The sequence below is a fragment of the Haplochromis burtoni genome, unplaced genomic scaffold (genome assembly GCF_018398535.1).
Source record: "Haplochromis burtoni strain Fernald_Lab_line unplaced genomic scaffold, NCSU_Asbu1 Contig_607, whole genome shotgun sequence".
NCBI lineage: Eukaryota > Metazoa > Chordata > Actinopteri > Cichliformes > Cichlidae > Haplochromis > Haplochromis burtoni.
Window position 1 is genome coordinate 3577 of NW_024582968.1, and position 18511 is coordinate 22087.

Here is an 18511-nt window from a genome sequence, read left to right on the forward strand (position 1 = left end):
GTGTGAATGGGTGGATGACTGGATATGTAAAGCGCTTTGGGGTCCTTAGGGACTAGTAAAGCGCTATATAAATACAGGCCATTTACCATTTACCATTTGTTGCCTGCCTCCCGTCCAGTGTGCAGCATGCAGGAGCAGTAGGTGGTGTTTCTCTGGTGTCTGACGTGGGTTTTATGGCGCAGCTCCTCTGCATCGTGTTTCTATCCTGCAGAGCTAATGATGACACTGAGTGATTGTTTGGAAACTCCCGCCTCAGCCTGACTTCAGAGTCTAAAAACAGCTCAATGTTATGACACAAATAGACTTGAGTCTTCAAACTGGAGATACACGCCCAAAGAAAACACTGATAACATCCCTGCTGAAGAGTTTCCACTTGATGAGACGAGTCAGGGTGAATTCCCCGATCTGCATGGAGCTCCTGCACAGCCCATTGGCTGCTACCTGAACCCTCTGAGGGAAACATGAGGCTCCATGAAGGCCATAAATCTGGATCCACCCTCATTTCAACAGGCTCTGGATTAATACAAGTTCAGTGTGAGCAAACTCAGACTGAAGGTGGTAACAGCAGAGAGGGTTCAAAATTAAGACAAGAGCAGTGAAATGGTGACACTTCAGAGGAATCATTTAAAGCAGCTTGTTTCAGAAAGAGGAGGCCCAGTGTGGAATAAAGAAGGATCATTATGAACTGTGAATCATGCAAAAATAAAAAAAATTACCCCTCACATGCATCAGGTATTTATTGTTTAAAGGCTATTACTATTGTTGTAGTTTTTCTGAACTAATTCAAGTCCTGATGGTTATATGGAAACTCAGTTATTCCAAAATAGTTTTAAAAAGGGATGTAATTAATTAATTAATTTTTAGAGTAGAGACTACTCCACACTGAAAGGAGCCACTTAACGTGGTTTGGATATCAGAGCAGGATGCTTCTTCGTTATTTCTCAGTAAGATTCTAAAAGCCGGCCAGTCAGAATAATTATAATGAACTTTTTTATAACTTTTCCCTTTTAATTGTGATGACCCCATAGGAATGCTTGCTGATAGGAGGTCATCTCATTGTTTTCTTTTTATATTGTAGGGTCTTTATCTTATAATATAAAGCACCTTGAGGCAACTGTTTTTGTGATTTGGCGCTATATTAAAAAAACTAAAAGGAATTGAAATAATTGAAAAAATTATCCTGTTTAATTCACTCCTGTATTTCTGTCACATTTAGCTGAATATAGCAGTTTCTGGCTCACCTGCACAAAGTGAACACAGGTAACATTAAACTGCACTAAATAAATGAAGTGGAATGGGAGGTCTGGTGCTTGTGGTGATATTTTAAAGGAACTCTGATCTGAGTGCTTCACAGATAAACATTAACAACTGTCCTCTGTGTTTGGTCAGTGAGGTCAGACAGAGTAGATGCAGAGGTCTTTTTAGAAACGCTGAAATGTTCCCATGATATTCATGCTTGTAAGGACTGAGTCCTTCATGGTCTGGAATACTTTAGAGCCTTAAACCCTTTTGGCTCAGAGCCAGAGCTGGAACATGGAGCAGGAACACAGAGCGCAGTGATCATGATGAATGATGATCCACGGATCAATCAGTGGCTCTGATACCAGGAAAGGGATTTATACGCTCCTCTGGCAGCGACAGAGAGGCGAAGGATTAGGATGTATCCCGAAATTACACATTCCATTATTTCAGTGCTTAGATAACCTCCTTCACAGAACTGTCCGCTGGATCCTTTCTGCAGAGAAGAGCTCATGGCCTGGATAAGCTCTGCGTTGCGTTTAAGGTTGTTTTCATCTGTTTGGATGTTCACAGTGACCCAGCACTGTGATTTATCCAGGAACCCTTCCAAGGCACTCAGATTTACACCTACAGCCAATTTAACCCTTCTTAATGTCTTCCACCTCTCTGCGCTGTGGTGTAAAGACTGTTTCAAGCTCTGGGATTCTTTTGACTTAAGACTTTTTACTAAAGTTAAAATGCTTTAAATGCAAATAAACTACAAACTCGGTCAGGGTGCAGCTAAAATAGCTTTGATGTTCTCGTCGGTGCTTCTTCCTGTTTTTTATTGGCTGTTTTCACCTCGAAGCAGTTTGTACCTCTTGTAGTTTTTTCATAAGAGGTGTTGCTGTGTCTCGGCTCCCCTTTTACGACCATGAGGAGAGCCGTTCGTCTGCCTTTAGCACTAAAAGACAAAGATGTGATGACATGACAACCTGGAGGATGAATCGACTTACAAAACCACAGAGCGCCTCAGAGATGTTAAATATTTCTGTTGCATAAAATTTCACATGACAAACATCAATTAATCACCATTTAAGAGCTGTTTCTGTGTCATTAATTCAAATTAAAATATTTTGCACAAGTCCTGTTTTACTGTGGAAGCTCAGCTATGTTGATAACATAAAACTGGGATGGGACTTTTTTCTATTTAAACATTTAAAACATTTACTTAAGGGTCTAATCTTCAGGGCTTCGTTGTTTCCTTCTATATTTAAGGTATTTATTATCACTGTAAATGTTCCATTTAAGTTTTCTAAAATTCTTAAAAAACAAAAAAAAAACAAAAAAAACAAAACAATCAAAGACCAGTTGGGTGAGGTGATTTTATTGGTATTTTGGCTCCAAATAAACAAACAAAGCTAAAATCGATTAATTTTTATGCCTCATTTATGCGTTTAGGTGCTTTTATACTGTTATTTATGTTGACCTTTTTCAATCATTTGAATATTTGAATTTTAAGTAGATTTTTTCCCATACAGTTGCAAATTGTATATATGTGTAATCTTACTGTGTCTTGTCTGAACACAGTCAATAAAGATGAGGACTTCCAGTTAGAATCTATGTAGTTTACTTATTTGGCACTAATTAACTTCCATACAGATATTTAAAATTATGTACACACATGAGGTTGTTTAGTTTTGAAGAGTGGTGTTTGAAGACAGCAAGTCAAAATATGTGTTGAAGTTAATTTTTTTTTTAAATTTTAATTTATTTAATTGTCCTGGCAGAAAATGGGCCTCTGGGCTTACCTAATGCATTGTAATGGTATTTTTTTCATTGTGGAGTTGCTTTAAACTAAAATAAGCATTTATTTGTTTGAACATCTGTCGTGTTTACGTTCAACTAACAGGCCACAAATGTGGTAAGATTTTAACTTTAGCTGAAGGACTACAAACACAGATTTGTGGTTTGTAATCCTATTTGACCACAGCGGCCGGACCCACAGGGCCGTGGCGGTCATCCAAATCCAGCCAAGCTCACTGGGAGCTGTGGGAATTTGGAAGGAGTTTCCCAGCGAAATGCGTCAGGCCGTGGGCCGGAGAGGGCACACCCTTCTGCAGCGACGGTTGCATCACGGCTGCAACATCAAACAAGACGCTGCCTGCATTCCGCTGCAGGCGTGGGCGGTGGTCCACTGCATGACACATCCAAAATATCTACTCCGACTCATTCCAGCTCCGGAAATAACACGGTGCACGCCACATGGGGCTCCACAGGCCACAAACCAAACAAAGCTTTTACATTTTTACATTTCTTATGCATTGTTTCAGCCCGGAGGAAAGAAAGAGCGCTGTATATTTAAAGCTGGAGCATTAAAAATAGATGTGTGGCCTTCAGCTGAAGTCCTATTTTCTCCACAAAAACACCAAAATACTGCGTCAGTCGCAAAGGAAACCCTGCAGCTCCAGAGGCCCACACAGGAAAGTGTTGTGATGTTCACCTCTGTATCCCCATCAAATACACCACCCCCACCACAGAGCTCTGACAGCAGCCTGCAGTGGCTGATGGGATACCTGCTGGCTGCAGGAGTTCTGTGAGAGACAAGCGACCGCAAGGTAATGGGCATTCCTGCAAGCTGAGCACAGAGCGAGGCTTTGAAGAGGCTCAAACCACAACAGACTAGACCTGCGGGCCTAATCCAATCATGGTGGTAAAATCTTCCAAATCTCCCAGCACATAACAGAAAAACACCTCCTGAACAGCTCAGCCTGATTATCCAGCTCGGAAACTCACCAAGCAGGAGGCCAAAATGCAAATTAAGTTAAATATGATGAGGTTTTTCGTTATGGAGTCATCTGGTCAACTGGTCCACACTTAACTATTAAAGACAGCGGGGGAAAATGAGAGGGGGTGTAATTGGACAACTGTGGTGCTGCCAAACATGTCAGAATGCCTGTTAAAGTGCCAGATTGCTGCGTTTTGATCCGGATTCATGTGCCTAAACCTTCCCTGGTTGTCTCAGAGGCTGGCCAAGGCGTTTTCCGACCTGCCGGCCTGAATCTTATTCATCCAACAGAATCCGTCCTTTTACTTTCTGTTTGTCTGATCCCTCACAGGCCTGCTGCTGATACTGCAGCAGGTGTCTCATACAAATCCCGAATAAAGAGCATTTTTACTTTTTGGTTTGTAACTTAGTGGGACTTTCATATGACAGAGGGTCAGGGGTCACATCCTCTTACAAGTTTCAGTGAATCTAGCTGTGCAGGTAACAGCAAAAAGAGAAAATCATAGGTATAACTTACAAATCTGAAAATAAATACAGTGAAGAGTAGGGATGGGTATCGAAACCCGGTTCTTGTTGAGAACCGGTTCCCACTGTTTCAATTCCTTGGAATTGTTTGCCATTTTTGGAAATGATTCCCTTATCGATTCCAGTCACCCTGAATGACGTCACCACGTTGTGGAGCGTCATTTACCTGGCAGGAAACATGGCAGCTCAAACGCTCAAAAGTTTGGTTATACTTTACGAGAACAGATGACAACAGGGCAACTTGCAGTGTATCTTGCACCCATTTGCCACAGCAGATGCCCCCGATTGTCGGTAAGTGAATGTGTTTAATTGTAGGCAGGGACATTACTGGATATTCTTGTGTAATTGCTACAGTGTCTTGTGAAGTTTTTGCGTAATAAAGCCATGATAGTGCACAGATGTGCAGCCTGAAAATTGTGCCCAGTGTTTTCTACATTGATTTTATTTCTAATGAAAACCCTGCAAAGGACATCAAAGCTGACTGATGTAGGTGTACAGGGAATGAGCAGCACTGGGAGGAGGTCAGGGTGCATGGTTGGGTCAATAAAACCCTACAGTTTTTTTCTGTTGCTTCCCTCCTGGTTCAAACTGACAGTCAGCATTGTTTAATTTACCTTTAACTGCCTCATTAGTATGATAATAATAACTCCTGATCCAAACCCCAAAAGACTGGCGTTGGAGAAAAGATTGTGGTAGGTGAATGGGTCAGCAAAAACTTGGATTAAGATTTTAAACTGCTGGTTCCTGGTTCGAATTTACCTTTAATGTGACATTCAAACTTACAAAATCATTATTGTAAAATTCCAAATGGAATCCCTCAAGACATCGTTTCTGAGCGAGGGCCCCAGTTCACATCCCAAGTGTGGAGGGAGTTCTGCTCTGAACTCCGGGGCCAGGTGAGTCTGTCCTCAGGTTTTCACTCCCAGACCACTGGACAAGTGGAGAGCACCAACCAAGACCTGGAAGCAGCTGACTCCTCGAAACAGACTATGTGGAGTGACCAGCTGGCCTGGGTGGAGTACGCCCACAACTCCAGCACCTCGACAGCCACCGGAGTTTCACCGTTCAAGGTTTCCCTGGGCTACCAACCCCCACTTCTCTCTATTATGGAAGGTGAGTTGGTGGTGCCGTCCGTCCAGCATATATTCTTCATATTATTCACTGTAAATAAATTCACTGTTTTTTTTTCTTGGAAGAGTCGAGCATTTGGGTCCGTTTTCCCCACCAATTCATGACAGAAACAATCAAAGGAGATTGGGGTGTAGGTATGGGTCAACAAAACTCTGACTGCTGACTCTTTTCTGGTTAAAATGTAAAAAGCACAATGTTTTAAAATGAATTTCAACCATTTTATTGTAACCTGGATCTTTCCCTAAAGGTGTTTGCAGCTGAACTGGACAAGTATTTTAAAAATAACAAAAAAAAAAAAAGTGTCACCATCAACTGTCATCTGGAGCTCTAGCTATTTTTTCTAAAAAAAAATGCCTCAAAGACATACAATCTCATTTACTTCTGGAATGAAAACACATAAAACTCAAAAAATAAGCATTTTGTTCCTGCTGTCAGAATGAACTGACTGCCATCATCAGTCATTCATTGTGAGTGTGATTATAACGGGGGCGAGAAAAAAGTCACACCCTCAATGACTGTGAAATATTACATAAAGTAAATATTACAGAAGAGAATGTGTTGGAGAGCACGAGCACACTGAAGGGTAAACTGGTAAAGTCTGACGACATCCTGATCTTTTTTATGAGCTTGTGTACTCTGGAGCTTTGTGTTCCTCTTTTATCTTTGGCTTTTTTAGTGGGTGTATTTTCTGTAAAGTCTCAGGGCGTCACCGCTGCTTTCATTCACCCTGTTGATCAAACACAAGCACAAAGAGCCAAATGAAAAGAAAGAAAGAAAGAAAGCCACCTTCTGCTTTGTCATTTGCCCTCCCAATTTGTTTTGAGGCCGCTAAGGCATGTCTTTGGTTTGCCTCAGTGAAGCTGTTAACACATAGCAGATTTTTACATGCTGCCATTAAAAGCCACACTCTTTAAAAAGGCCCGTTTTTATTTTTAGCATGTCTCAGCTGAAAAAGAAAAAAAGTGGATTTGGACAGCCTGAAACCTTTAAAGGACTGCCAGAGGTCCTCTTTTATAGCCGAGGAGCCAAATCCTGCACTGAGCAGGACAATATCCAATTTCTTTCATGCCAGTTTAGTATTGGACCTTTCAACGATGCCCACCCACCTTCCCCAGTTTTACCCCCAACCTACAAACTCTACAGCCCTACATGGCGAGACAATGTAATTAGGAGAAAAATGCTCGCTAAAACTTAAAGCAGACGGGAAATTTTTTCATCAGCTGGCGGCGCTCCGAGCTTAGACCCAGATCCACCAGCCAACCAACCACTAAACAAAAATCCCCCAATCCTCCACCCAGGACCATCATCAGACACCCAGACCCAATCCAGTGCCGTGAAAGCAGCGTCAGTCTAACATGTGGTCAATGAGAATGTGTGTTTGACCACAGAATGTGTGCACCGACATATTTCTGCCTTTAACATCTGACACCAGAAGATAAACAGCTGACAGCCATCGAATAAACTTTCCATATAAATGTGTCCCCAGTGGGCCATTCGCAGTGTCTTTGTCATTGGTTTTAAAATGTGTCAAAAAGATTTTCTCTGGAGTTTTATGATTCTCATAAGGGCTGAAAATGCTAATATCTAAAATATATACAGCATACATACGCACTGACCTGAAACTGAAATACACTTTTGATTTTCAAGGTTTGATCATCCAACATGTCACTAGTTACAGAGTAGCTAGGGTTGTATTTTGTTTTGTTCACATCCTAATATTTGAAAAGAAAAAAAGTTTTCAAAAGATTATCATACATACACAGTGGTTACAGTAGTGATGAACAATTTATACAAAAAGCAAAAAACAAACAAACAAACAAAACAAAGAGGACCCAGAGTGGATCTCTGAGGAACTCCAAACCTCAGCTTAACTAATGAATAGTATCATACATTTTTTCTGTTAGAAGATTTTCTATTTTCCTAAATGGAGATAAATGTAAGGAAAATAACAGCAAAATAAAACAGATGGACCTTAAAATCCACCAGTTCATTGATAACCCATGTAGGGTTAAGTATGGGGTAGGGTTTTATTTGGTTAGGAGGTTCATCAAGTTTGAAGCTGTCTGACATTTCTCAAACTATCTAATGTGTTCTGGTGCCCACAGAGATTAAAAATATTTTAATATGCATTTTTTATTTGTATCAGTAATGAGTTCTACAGAGTGTTACGGATTTAACCATTTAAGGTTTAACCACGGGTCTAACTTTAACTCTTTGGAGAAAAAAAAAGAAAATTTATTTGTGTTTGTCAGTTTCGATGACGCAGTTTGCTGTCTGCTCGTTGCCAACACTTACAACAACTACCAAAATCAAAAAGTTAATATTCTGATTGCTTAGGTTAATATACCAACACATCACTGCTAAGGAGCACACATTCTACACCGTATTTCGGCTGATATATGCAGTAGTGCAAAAAACTAAAAGGTCAGAATACAAAATATTCTCAGGGGATTAAATTAATAAATTTGACCAAAAATGTTGCCAGAGGCCATTAAGTTGTGTTATGGAAGTAGCACAGGGCAGTGTAGACTATCCCCTCCCTAAGGTTTTGCTTTATCATCCTCTATGACTTTAATGGTTCCATAACTTAAGAAAATGAGAATCTGCCAAATGTGCTTTATTCAATAAGACACTAAACTCATCAGAGATTATTACCGAGCGCAGAGATCAGGGGAGATATAGCATCAGTGTCTCATAGACTTCCACGCAGTCAGACTTTGTTTTATAACCAGTGGAGTTGTGCCCTGCTGAACATTAGAGAGAAAGCAAAACTCTTCAGCAATGGCCTGACTTTCCAGATGCAGAAGGTATTTTCATTTTTTATATAAACAGTCTTCATTTTGAATGAGTCTCAAAGATAATTCAGAAGTGTTTCTGTAGTTTAACACATGAGCTGGAATGACAGCATAAATATCCATAATCACCAATTTTCAGGACACTTCCAGAATAATGATAAATGATGCCCTAATAACACTCAGCATTAACTTTGATTCATGGAGCAATCAGATCAGATCTGGCTAATATTAGCGAACACTAGTGTGTCTGTTAATATGGTGGAAGACTGTCTCACACAGAAAAATGCTGTCTTTATTGTTGGGGCTTTCTCTACTTTCTCTGTCTTTAACCTTTAACTGGTAAAGCGGCTTCAGGCAACTGTTGCTGTGATTTGGTGCTATATAAATAAAAGTGAACTGACCAAATTCAGAGGATGATTTCACAATGTATTCCAAACTTATCTAATAGCCAATAACCAAGCTAATTAGCTTGTCTAATATAAACATACACAAAGTACATTTTTTCTGCTTTGTAACCAGACACATACACACTTGTGCGGCACAGCGTCCAAGCGCTGCATGCACTTATGGGTTAATCTCTAAAATAACTCATAAAAGCAGCTGTCAAATAAATGTAATATTGTAAAAAGTACAGTACTGTCTCTGTGCTGCAGGAAAGGATTAAGCTACAATAAATGGCACCCACCCAGCTTTGACTTTTGAAATTGCCTGTGAAAACACTATTTCAGAGGACAAATGTAATATTTATAGCAGTGTTCCTGTTTAAAAGTAAAAATTAAAATATGACACCACACTAAATCCCACGGTGTCCGGAGACAATAGGCCATTTATTGATGAGAAAACCATAAACAAGGAGTCTGTCTGTAATAATACTTTGGGCCTGGATCGCAGCAGAGAACACTTTGAGTGACTCATGGAAATAGCCTGGGAATGGATGGGAAAAATAACACACAACAAAGGGAGTAATTCACAATAGAAAATGGAGGAAAAATGCTGAGAAAATGCACAACAGATGGAGGCTGTGATCAATGCTGAAGCTGTATGGGATCAGAACGATGCCACCTTGGAATGAAACCGAAAAAAATATTGAAACCGAAAAGAAATATTGTAACTGAAATAAATGTACTGAAAAATCTTGTATTGAAACTGAAAAAAAAAATTGATAGTGAAAAACAATTGAAACTGTAATTTTTTTGTTTTCGCTTACAATTTTTTTTTCTGTTTCAATCCATTTTTTGGTTTCAAACCATTTTTCAGTTTCACTCTGCTGGCACTGTTTTGGCGTCCGGGGGCGCACTGGGGGGCGGGGATTCCAACCCACATGTATTTGCATATATTATAATGCTGACCAATGACTGGAGAAAACACTGGCTGCGGTCACGACAAACTTGCATGTGTCTGTTTGGGAATGGCAGATGCTGAGAGGTCCAGCGTTTACATTACCGACTATTTCAAAGTGACAGCCTGAGGTGTTCTTCAGTAAATTGGACTACCGGACAGGAGGACCTGAGGCCCCACCGCATTATTTTTGGTAAGTTAAATGTGTTTGTAAACTAATCTGTAATTTAGGTCCTTAGCTAGCTACCTAGCTAAGATGAGCACTCGGCTGTCGGGGAAACTTGTTTTGTAAAGTTCGTTTAGCTAACCCGTGGCAGGTGAATGAATTTACCCTGACTAAAGAAATCAAGAGAAATGCACCGGGCTGCTTAGTGACTAACCACGGTTATTGTTCTTTTACTGTAAGAGCAACAGGCTGGACTCTGCTTCTGCTCCTGTGCAGAGCTGATTATTAAATATGTGCAAACAGCAGCATGTTTTCTGTCGCTTTCCACATGTGGAAGGACATTAACGCCAACTTTTAAAAATCTGGCACTTCAGTAACCCCTCATCAGTCAATAGCTACGGATTAAATAGCAAAGCGCGATACTTATGTACTGAAACCAACTACTTCCGCTTGGCAGCTTAAGTTAAATGTTAAATTTTTCCTCTGATTATTTTTTTTTAGCATTTTTATTTTACTAAGTTTGTTACAAATATTCAGGTTAAAAAACTCATACCACTGCTGATCAGAGATGGGCAGTAACGCGTTACTTGTAACGTTACTGTAATCTGATTACTTTTTTCAAGTAACTAGTAAAGTAAGGGATTACTATTGCAAAACCGGTAATTAGATTACCGTTACTTTCCCGTAGGAACACTGCGTTACTAAAACCGTGATTTTTTTGCGAGAATGTCTCATGACAGTGACGTAAGCGAGTGCGATGTTCGTGGCAACAGCTGTGTGCAGATCAACAATGGATAATATATCGAGTGCTGCAGAGAGTATGAGCGTGCAGCGTTTAAAGCGTGGAAGTACTGACCTTACTTTAAGTTTGATTCCATAAAAAGTGACAAAAACATTAGTGTCCGTTGTGTGTGGGAAGAAAACTTCTTTTTACAGCGAAACACCCCCCCCCCTAAACAAGCACTGAGTGCGCAACGACGTAATGGGAAATTCACAGAGAAACTTGCGGATTCTTCAACTGACCGCTGCCGCACACCTGCACCAGGGTAAACCTCCGCCTACGCCACTATTTACATCACTCACAGGTGAAAATAGAGCAACAGGACCGCTAAGTCTTTGACTTTATTTATTTTCTGCTGTGTTTTACTTGCATCTATTTGAAAGACTGAGTGTAAACACAAAAAATATTTTATTTTATGTGCTGGAATGTGCAGAAAATAGGTTTAAATGTTAAACTAATTTATTCAAGTCAGAGAATGTTGCATACAATTTTATTTTTGCTTGATGCATAAAGTTAAAAGATTAAAACTGATAAAACAAGTTAAAAAAAGATACTTTTCCATTTGATTACATTTTGTACGATGAATTGTGCAGAAAAAGTAGAACTGGGCTGAAAGATCTATCGCTTTATCACCTCTTCAGGTTGTAAATCGTATTTTTAAAAAGTAACTAAGTAACTAAGTAATTCATTACCTTTGAAAATAAGTAATCAGTAAAGTAACAGGATTACTTTTTTGGGGAAGTAATCAGTAATTAGTTACTGATTACTTTTTTCAAGTAACTTGACCAACACTGCTGCTGATAACACCTCCGTATGTTGTGACCAGGATGCAGTAGCAGACTGAACTTTGACTGAAACCTGCCCCATCATCTCATCTTTGCAGATGTCCATTTATAAAGCATCAACAACTCAAAGGTAAACATGATATTAGAAAATGTGTTAGTATATAATGCCTTTAAAAAAAATAAATAAATAAACAGCTCATATGTCAGCTGTCGGCAGAACTGTAGGACTGAACAACTTCAGATCCCGAGTGTGTGAGGACAGAGAAGGATCTGCTCTATTTCAGATTTGAGAGATAAACTTTATATTTCAGTTTGTGATGATTCTGTTCTGTTTGTGATTACAGGAGCCGTCCTCAGATTCAGACCTAGGCACCACCCAGTGACAGCAGACAGATCATCCTATATCTTCAATCTTTGTAGTAACTCCAAAATTAACTGAAGAAAACAGTACAAAGGTTAAAGTACCACATGTGCTGTCAGTGAAAGCTGCAGCTGTTTTATTGATAAATTTAAAGACAAAAAGTCAAAAGGATTAATCACCCCTGTAACTGTGTCACTATACATCAGCATTAACAGTACCTCAGTTTGGTGTTTCAGAAAACTGCTGATCTCAGACCTGCACAACTTCTGTTTTAAACACTGAATGTACTCAGCTACATGAAGAGCACATGATGTTTTCTCTGACACAATTAAATAAAACCTGATTAAAGTCAAAGGTTGTTACTTGTATTTGAACTAAAAACTTGTGATCTGGAATTCTTTCACTGTTTTTTGACAATAGTGTGTTATTTATCATAAAGTAATTCAGAGTCATTCATACCAGAGTAACCAGAGAGCACAACATAACAGGAGTGCAGAATTATTAGGCAAGTTGTATTTTTGAGGAATAATTTTATTATTGAACAACAACCATGTTCTCAATGAACCCAAAAAACTCATTAATATCAAAGCTGAATGTTTTTGGAAGTAGTTTTTAGTTTGTTTTTAGTTTTAGCTATTTTAGGGGGATATCTGTGTGTGCAGGTGACTATTACTGTGCATAATTATTAGGCAACTTAACAAAAAACAAATATATACCCATTTCAATTATTTATTTTTACCAGTGAAACCAATATAACATCTCCACATTCACAAATATACATTTCTGACATTCAAAAACAAACACAAAGCTCATCTTTGATGATACAGCCCAAACCAGTACTCCACCTCCACCTTGCTGGCGTCTGAGTTGGACTGGAGCTCTCTGCCCTTTACCAATCCAGCCACGGGCCCATCCATCTGGCCCATCAAGACTCACTCTCATTTCATCAGTCCATAAAACCTTAGAAAAACCAGTCTTGAGATATTTCTTGGCCCAGTCTTGACGTTTCAGCTTGTGTGTCTTGTTCAGTGGTGGTCGTCTTTCAGCCTTTCTTACCTTGGCCATGTCTCTGAGTATTGCACACCTTGTGCTTTTGGGCACTCCAGTGATGTTGCAGCTCTGAAATATGGCCAAACTGGTGGCAAGTGGCATCTTGGCAGCTGCACGCTTGACTTTTCTCAGTTCATGGGCAGTTATTTTGCGCCTTGGTTTTTCCACACGCTTCTTGCGACCCTGTTGACTATTTTGAATGAAACGCTTGATTGTTCGATGATCACGCTTCAGAAGCTTTGCAATTTTGAGACTGCTGCATCCCTCTGCAAGATATCTCACTATTTTTGACTTTTCTGAGCCTGTCAAGTCCTTCTTTTGACCCATTTTGCCAAAGGAAAGGAGTTGCCTAATAATTATGCACACCTGATATAGGGTGTTGATGTCATTAGACCACACCCCTTCTCATTACAGAGATGCACATCACCTAATATGCTTAATTGGTAGTAGGCTTTTGAGCCTATACATCTTGGAGTAAGACAACATGCATGAAGAGGATGATGTGGACAAAATACTCATTTGCCTAATAATTCTGCACTCCCTGTATATTTAACTTTCTACAGGACTTAAAGATATTATATCATATTATGTAAAAGTCCAGACCCTCTGAGGATTATCTGAGTACTTCTAACGTTACGCAAAGCAAAGGTCTCCATCAGTGTTCATGAAATGCTGGATTTGTCCTTCTTGTGAGGGAGCTGCTGGTGAAGATCACGAGCCCTGCTTGATCCTGGGTCAACAGAACATCTGGCACAGGACAGCTGTAATGAAATTAAAGGAAGAAGTTTTGAAAAGAAATCTTGGAAATGTCTTATATGTGAGAAGCAGATTTTGAATTTACCTTTCTTTTGCCAGTCAAGATAACTAAAAGTATAATTTTCACCATACAATTACTAACCTTGTCATCTCCTGCACTGTCTGTTTTGGGCTCTGGGCTTGTCCTTCCCAGCGCTCATGAGACTGCTTTGATGCACTGTGGTATGAGGTGCTAACCTGTTGACAGTGTTGGGAAGGTTAATTTTAAAATGTATTCCACTAAAGATTATAGAAGTAATGTATTCTGAGTACTTTACAACTACATGGATGTACTATTGCTGTGTGATTTATTACTATTACTGAAGACTACTCGCCATACCAATACCAACTAGATGTTTAAATCTTAATATAAATGAGTAACAGTAGGGTGGACATTAGGTAAGGCTGCACTTTTTGCAGCAATCTCGAATAGAAAACTATTCCGCGCGTATATAAAACAGGTCAGCTGCTCCAAACCGTAGTAAAGGGACCTCTGGCTAATACGTCGGGTTCGTGTCGGGCTCGTAGCTGAAAACTAGCTTTACTTTGTTGTCTGGGTCAACTTTGCTAGTGAGAGACACAGAGAGAGGCGTTGAAAGGCTGCTTATTGTTTCGGAGGAAAACACGAACACAGTGTACAGTCAAGTCTTAACAGCTTACTTAAAACTGGGCTCGTCAGGCACGCTCTTTGGCTGCAGTGGTTATTATTATATTTACATGCTTCCAGCTCCCGTTTCTGCTCCGTGACAACTCATACTTTTCCTTTTTCTCCCTCCCGTTGGGGGGCTGTGATGGTAAATAAATGTGTCTGCTGTAAGTTTTGTCTGCAGTGTGTCTCAGACAGAACATTAAAGTGGAAAGTGGTCATAATCTGCTTCTTAAGACGCCGGCTGATTTTAATGGCGGTATGCTGGTTTAGTAGGTTTACTAGGTTGACCCACTTGGGCTATATGCTGGTCAGCAAATCCTGGCTGCAGACTGAAGCTGAATTAGTTAGTCAGTTAAACTGAGCAGCCATCAGAACCAAAGTGATCCTTATGATCCAGTCCCTCTTTCCGGTGAAGAGGAAAAAGCATGTGAAGAAAATAAGATAATGAAACCGTTTTTAGGGGATTAGAGAGATTTTCCTAAAAGTCTCTGATCCATTTAACCCGTGAAAAATAAACAGATTTCACACGGCTTGATCTCAAGGTTTATCTGCAGGAATCAGCTGCCATATTCAAACTACCAGCAGCTGACATGAATGATCCAGTTATCTTTGTAAGACACCAGTCATCTGTTCAAAGCACCACAGGTGATTTCTTTTGTTTTCATGTGACCATTCACATCTCTTTGCAGCTATTTTAGTATTCACAAATATATGTTTGGAAGTTTTTGGGTTTTTTTTTACCAGCTTTGATTGTATTATTTTCCAGTTCTGAAACCTCCATTGTGAAGTATTCTGTTTGTGTTTTGTGGTGACCCTCACCTGCTGGTGATGACAGATCAGCCAGAGTAGTTCAACAAACCTGCTGATTTCAGGGTTTGTGGCCCCAAATCCTCTTCCCCCTCATACTGATCAATAATAACTGATTAATAATAATATTGAGGTATAATTGATAATTAATTTAAAATCTCCCTCCCCCCCAACAGTTGTTAAGAATGGGGGAAACGATCCATAGAGACCAAACAGTTTGTGTATCAAGCTGTAAACATGTTTATTTCTGCTGTAAAGTTTTAACATGGGAGTCTATGGGGGCTGACTCACTGCTGGAGCCTCTGCTGGACCTCAGAGGAACTGAGGAAGTTTTATTCGGTCCGACTGAACTCTGGAACTGGTAGCTGTCAGTGGTTTTAATTTATGTAACTGGATGTCGGTTTAATAGTGATTCCTAAATTGAATATGGGCGCAGTGTGCAAATATTTCTGCGCATTTTACGGTGAACTGTGATTTCACTGGAATAATTTGAAACCGCTGTGAATTTTTTTTAAACCCCCGGGTGTTGAAGCTGCTGGGCTGTTTGAACCATCAGTGCCCTCCAGCCTTTGCCTAATGACTTCCAACCTCAGTGTTTGGCTTCTCTAGTGTCTGGGGGACATATGGAGAATCACTGAACAAGCTTCCTTCCTCTTCTTTCCTCCATGAGACGTCCTTCAGTGCTTTCACCGACCGTCCGCAAGACATTTTAAAACAATTTACAACCACAGAGTCACAACAACAAAGTACATAACTGCACTTACATATCTATAACAGCGCACACATTATGGTATTACCATTAGGACCAGAGTGGCCCTGACAGAACCTTCACCACACTTCCTGCAAACAGTGCTAACCCACGTGAAGAAAACCAGCAAACACTACAGGTCCATAAAGATGTAAAAGCAGGATGGAATGAACAGCTCCTCCAAATAAGGCTGAGATAACCGACACCGAATCTGAAGAAGAATCCACTCTCTCTTCTGCAAACATGGAGAATATTCTGCTCAAAATCCAATTAGGAAGAAATGGGAGGAGTTTTCTTGCCGCCCTCCCCGATAGAACAAATTGCAGAGCTCAGAATAAATCTCAGAGATTGCACTAATTCACTATCCTGGAACTTCAGGGAAAATAAAATTTTCTCATCCACAGCGTTTGACGTTTAGTAAAGACCCTGGATTCATGATTCATGATTTACTGTGTATAACTGAGGAGACATAACATGCAAACAGCTTGACTCCGTTGGTGGGAACCCAGTCCTGTGTTAGGCATTTTACTGCATGTATGGGCAGTGCACTATTTGCTTCAAACAGGTATGGCAAACCCCCATTATTCAACACTAGTCAAATGCTCTACATCCCCTTTCTTTAACTTATGGCTGTATAAACAACTAACATCATCTTCAGCATAATGCATTAACAATAGATTCTTATCCATAACATTCTAGCATTATATTCACTTCAAACCTGGAACTGTTTCACTGGTCAGAACATACTTAACATTTCACCTTTTCACCTTTTCAACATCAAGTTACATGTAGTTCACAAGAATAGCAAAAACAAACCAAGAAAAAAAAATATAGGCTTGTCTTAACAACAGTATTGCTTTTGGGTCTGGGAACTAACAGATGTTTACACACAGGTAGGATAGTGCATGTCTACCTTGACATCAGCCTCTCAGCTTAATCTCATGGCACATTGCGGAGATTGATTAGGCTGAGGAAGACATCTGGTCTCTCTCTTTGACCTTTTCATCAACTGCTTTACACTATAAACAGCATGTTTAGCCATTGGGGGGGGGGGGGGGGGGGGGGGGGTGGGGGGGGGGGGGGGGGGGGAGGGGGGGGGGGGGTATGAAAAGGGAAAAAAAAAACAACGCTTGGACACTGCTAGCACGGGGCCCACACAAACGCAAAGCAGGAGATGAAGCATAGCTGAATATGTTTCCAAACCAACTTCATTCTAAGCCAAAGACTAGAAAATATGAAAATATGGTGACGCATATCTTCCCTTTGGCTTTACCTGCACAAGTGCCAAGGTAGGTCTCCCCTGCAGAATTGGTTTTCCGTTCGTTGGGAGCAGCGTTGGGCTCTTCAAATCACGGACAAACAGTATCCCACATTCTTGATTTTTAGTTCACAAACACTTGTTGTAATGACTAACTACTCCTGACATTTTGGAGATGTTAGCTCTTTATACAGTAAAGTTACAGTGGGATACAAATAATATCAGGCTGATCCTGCCACGATTTTTTCCCCCTGTCTAAATCCCGGACAAACAGTATCCCACAGTTGTTTATGTTTTTGGACCCATTTTGCACAGAGAGGGTTAGGGAACATTTTTCTTGTAAATATAAAGGGGGGCCTAGCAAAAAAAGTTTGGGAACCACTGAGCTAGTCCATTGGCCTGTGGGTATTCTGGGCTACTTGTCACATGAACCAAGTCCTAGGCCAGAGCAAAGTCTGTGAAGGGTTGGCTAGTGAACTGGGTGGCATTGTCTGATATTACTTTGTGCGGGTAGCCATGGACTGAAAAGTGTCTTTTGAGCTTTGTAATGATGGTGTTAAGTCACGAAGCAAGTGTACCTCAAACCAACCTGAGTAGGAATCAACTACAACCAGGTGATGTTGGCCATTCCACTCAAAGATGTCAGTGGGGACAGTTGACCAAGGTAAGTCCAGCACTGCATGTGGCTTGAGTGGCTCTTTTTGTTGATGAGGCCTGGTGCTGCTGCACACTGGATATGCAGTTGTTTCCTGCTCTATATCTTCAATTATTGTGGGCCAGAACACGCTACCACGGGCCCTGCATTTAGTAGATTCTGTGCCTGGGTGCCCTCTGTGGAGGATAGCAATAAAATCCTTTTGTAAAGACTGGGATCACTGTCTTCAGGCCTTTCATGACAATACCATCTTTAATTGGTGAGTTCATCTCGATACAGGTAGTATTGACGAATCTCTGTGGACAGCTGAGTTTGTCTGTAAGGCCAGCCCTTCATGATGACAGAGCTTACAGGGAGTGCAGAATTATTAGGCAAGTTGTATTTTTGAGGAATAATTTTATTATTGAACAACAACCATGTTCTCAATGAACCCAAAAAACTCATTAATATCAAAGCTGAATGTTTTTGGAAGTAGTTTTTAGTTTGTTTTTAGTTTTAGCTATTTTAGGGGGATATCTGTGTGTGCAGGTGACTATTACTGTGCATAATTATTAGGCAACTTAACAAAAAACAAATATATACCCATTTCAATTATTTATTTTTACCAGTGACACCAATATAACATCTCCACATTCACAAATATACATTTCTGACATTCAAA

General features: G+C 40.2%; 1 long non-coding RNA gene across 1 annotated transcript; it reads left to right on the forward strand.

Moving 5' to 3' along the window:
* The first annotated feature begins 11595 nt into the window (after positions 1–11595).
* LOC121812472 lies at positions 11596–12236 on the forward strand. Its single transcript, XR_006053073.1, has 2 exons — positions 11596–11657; positions 11872–12236. It is a non-coding gene; the product is annotated as an uncharacterized LOC121812472 (long non-coding RNA).
* Positions 12237–18511: the final 6275 nt, after the last annotated feature.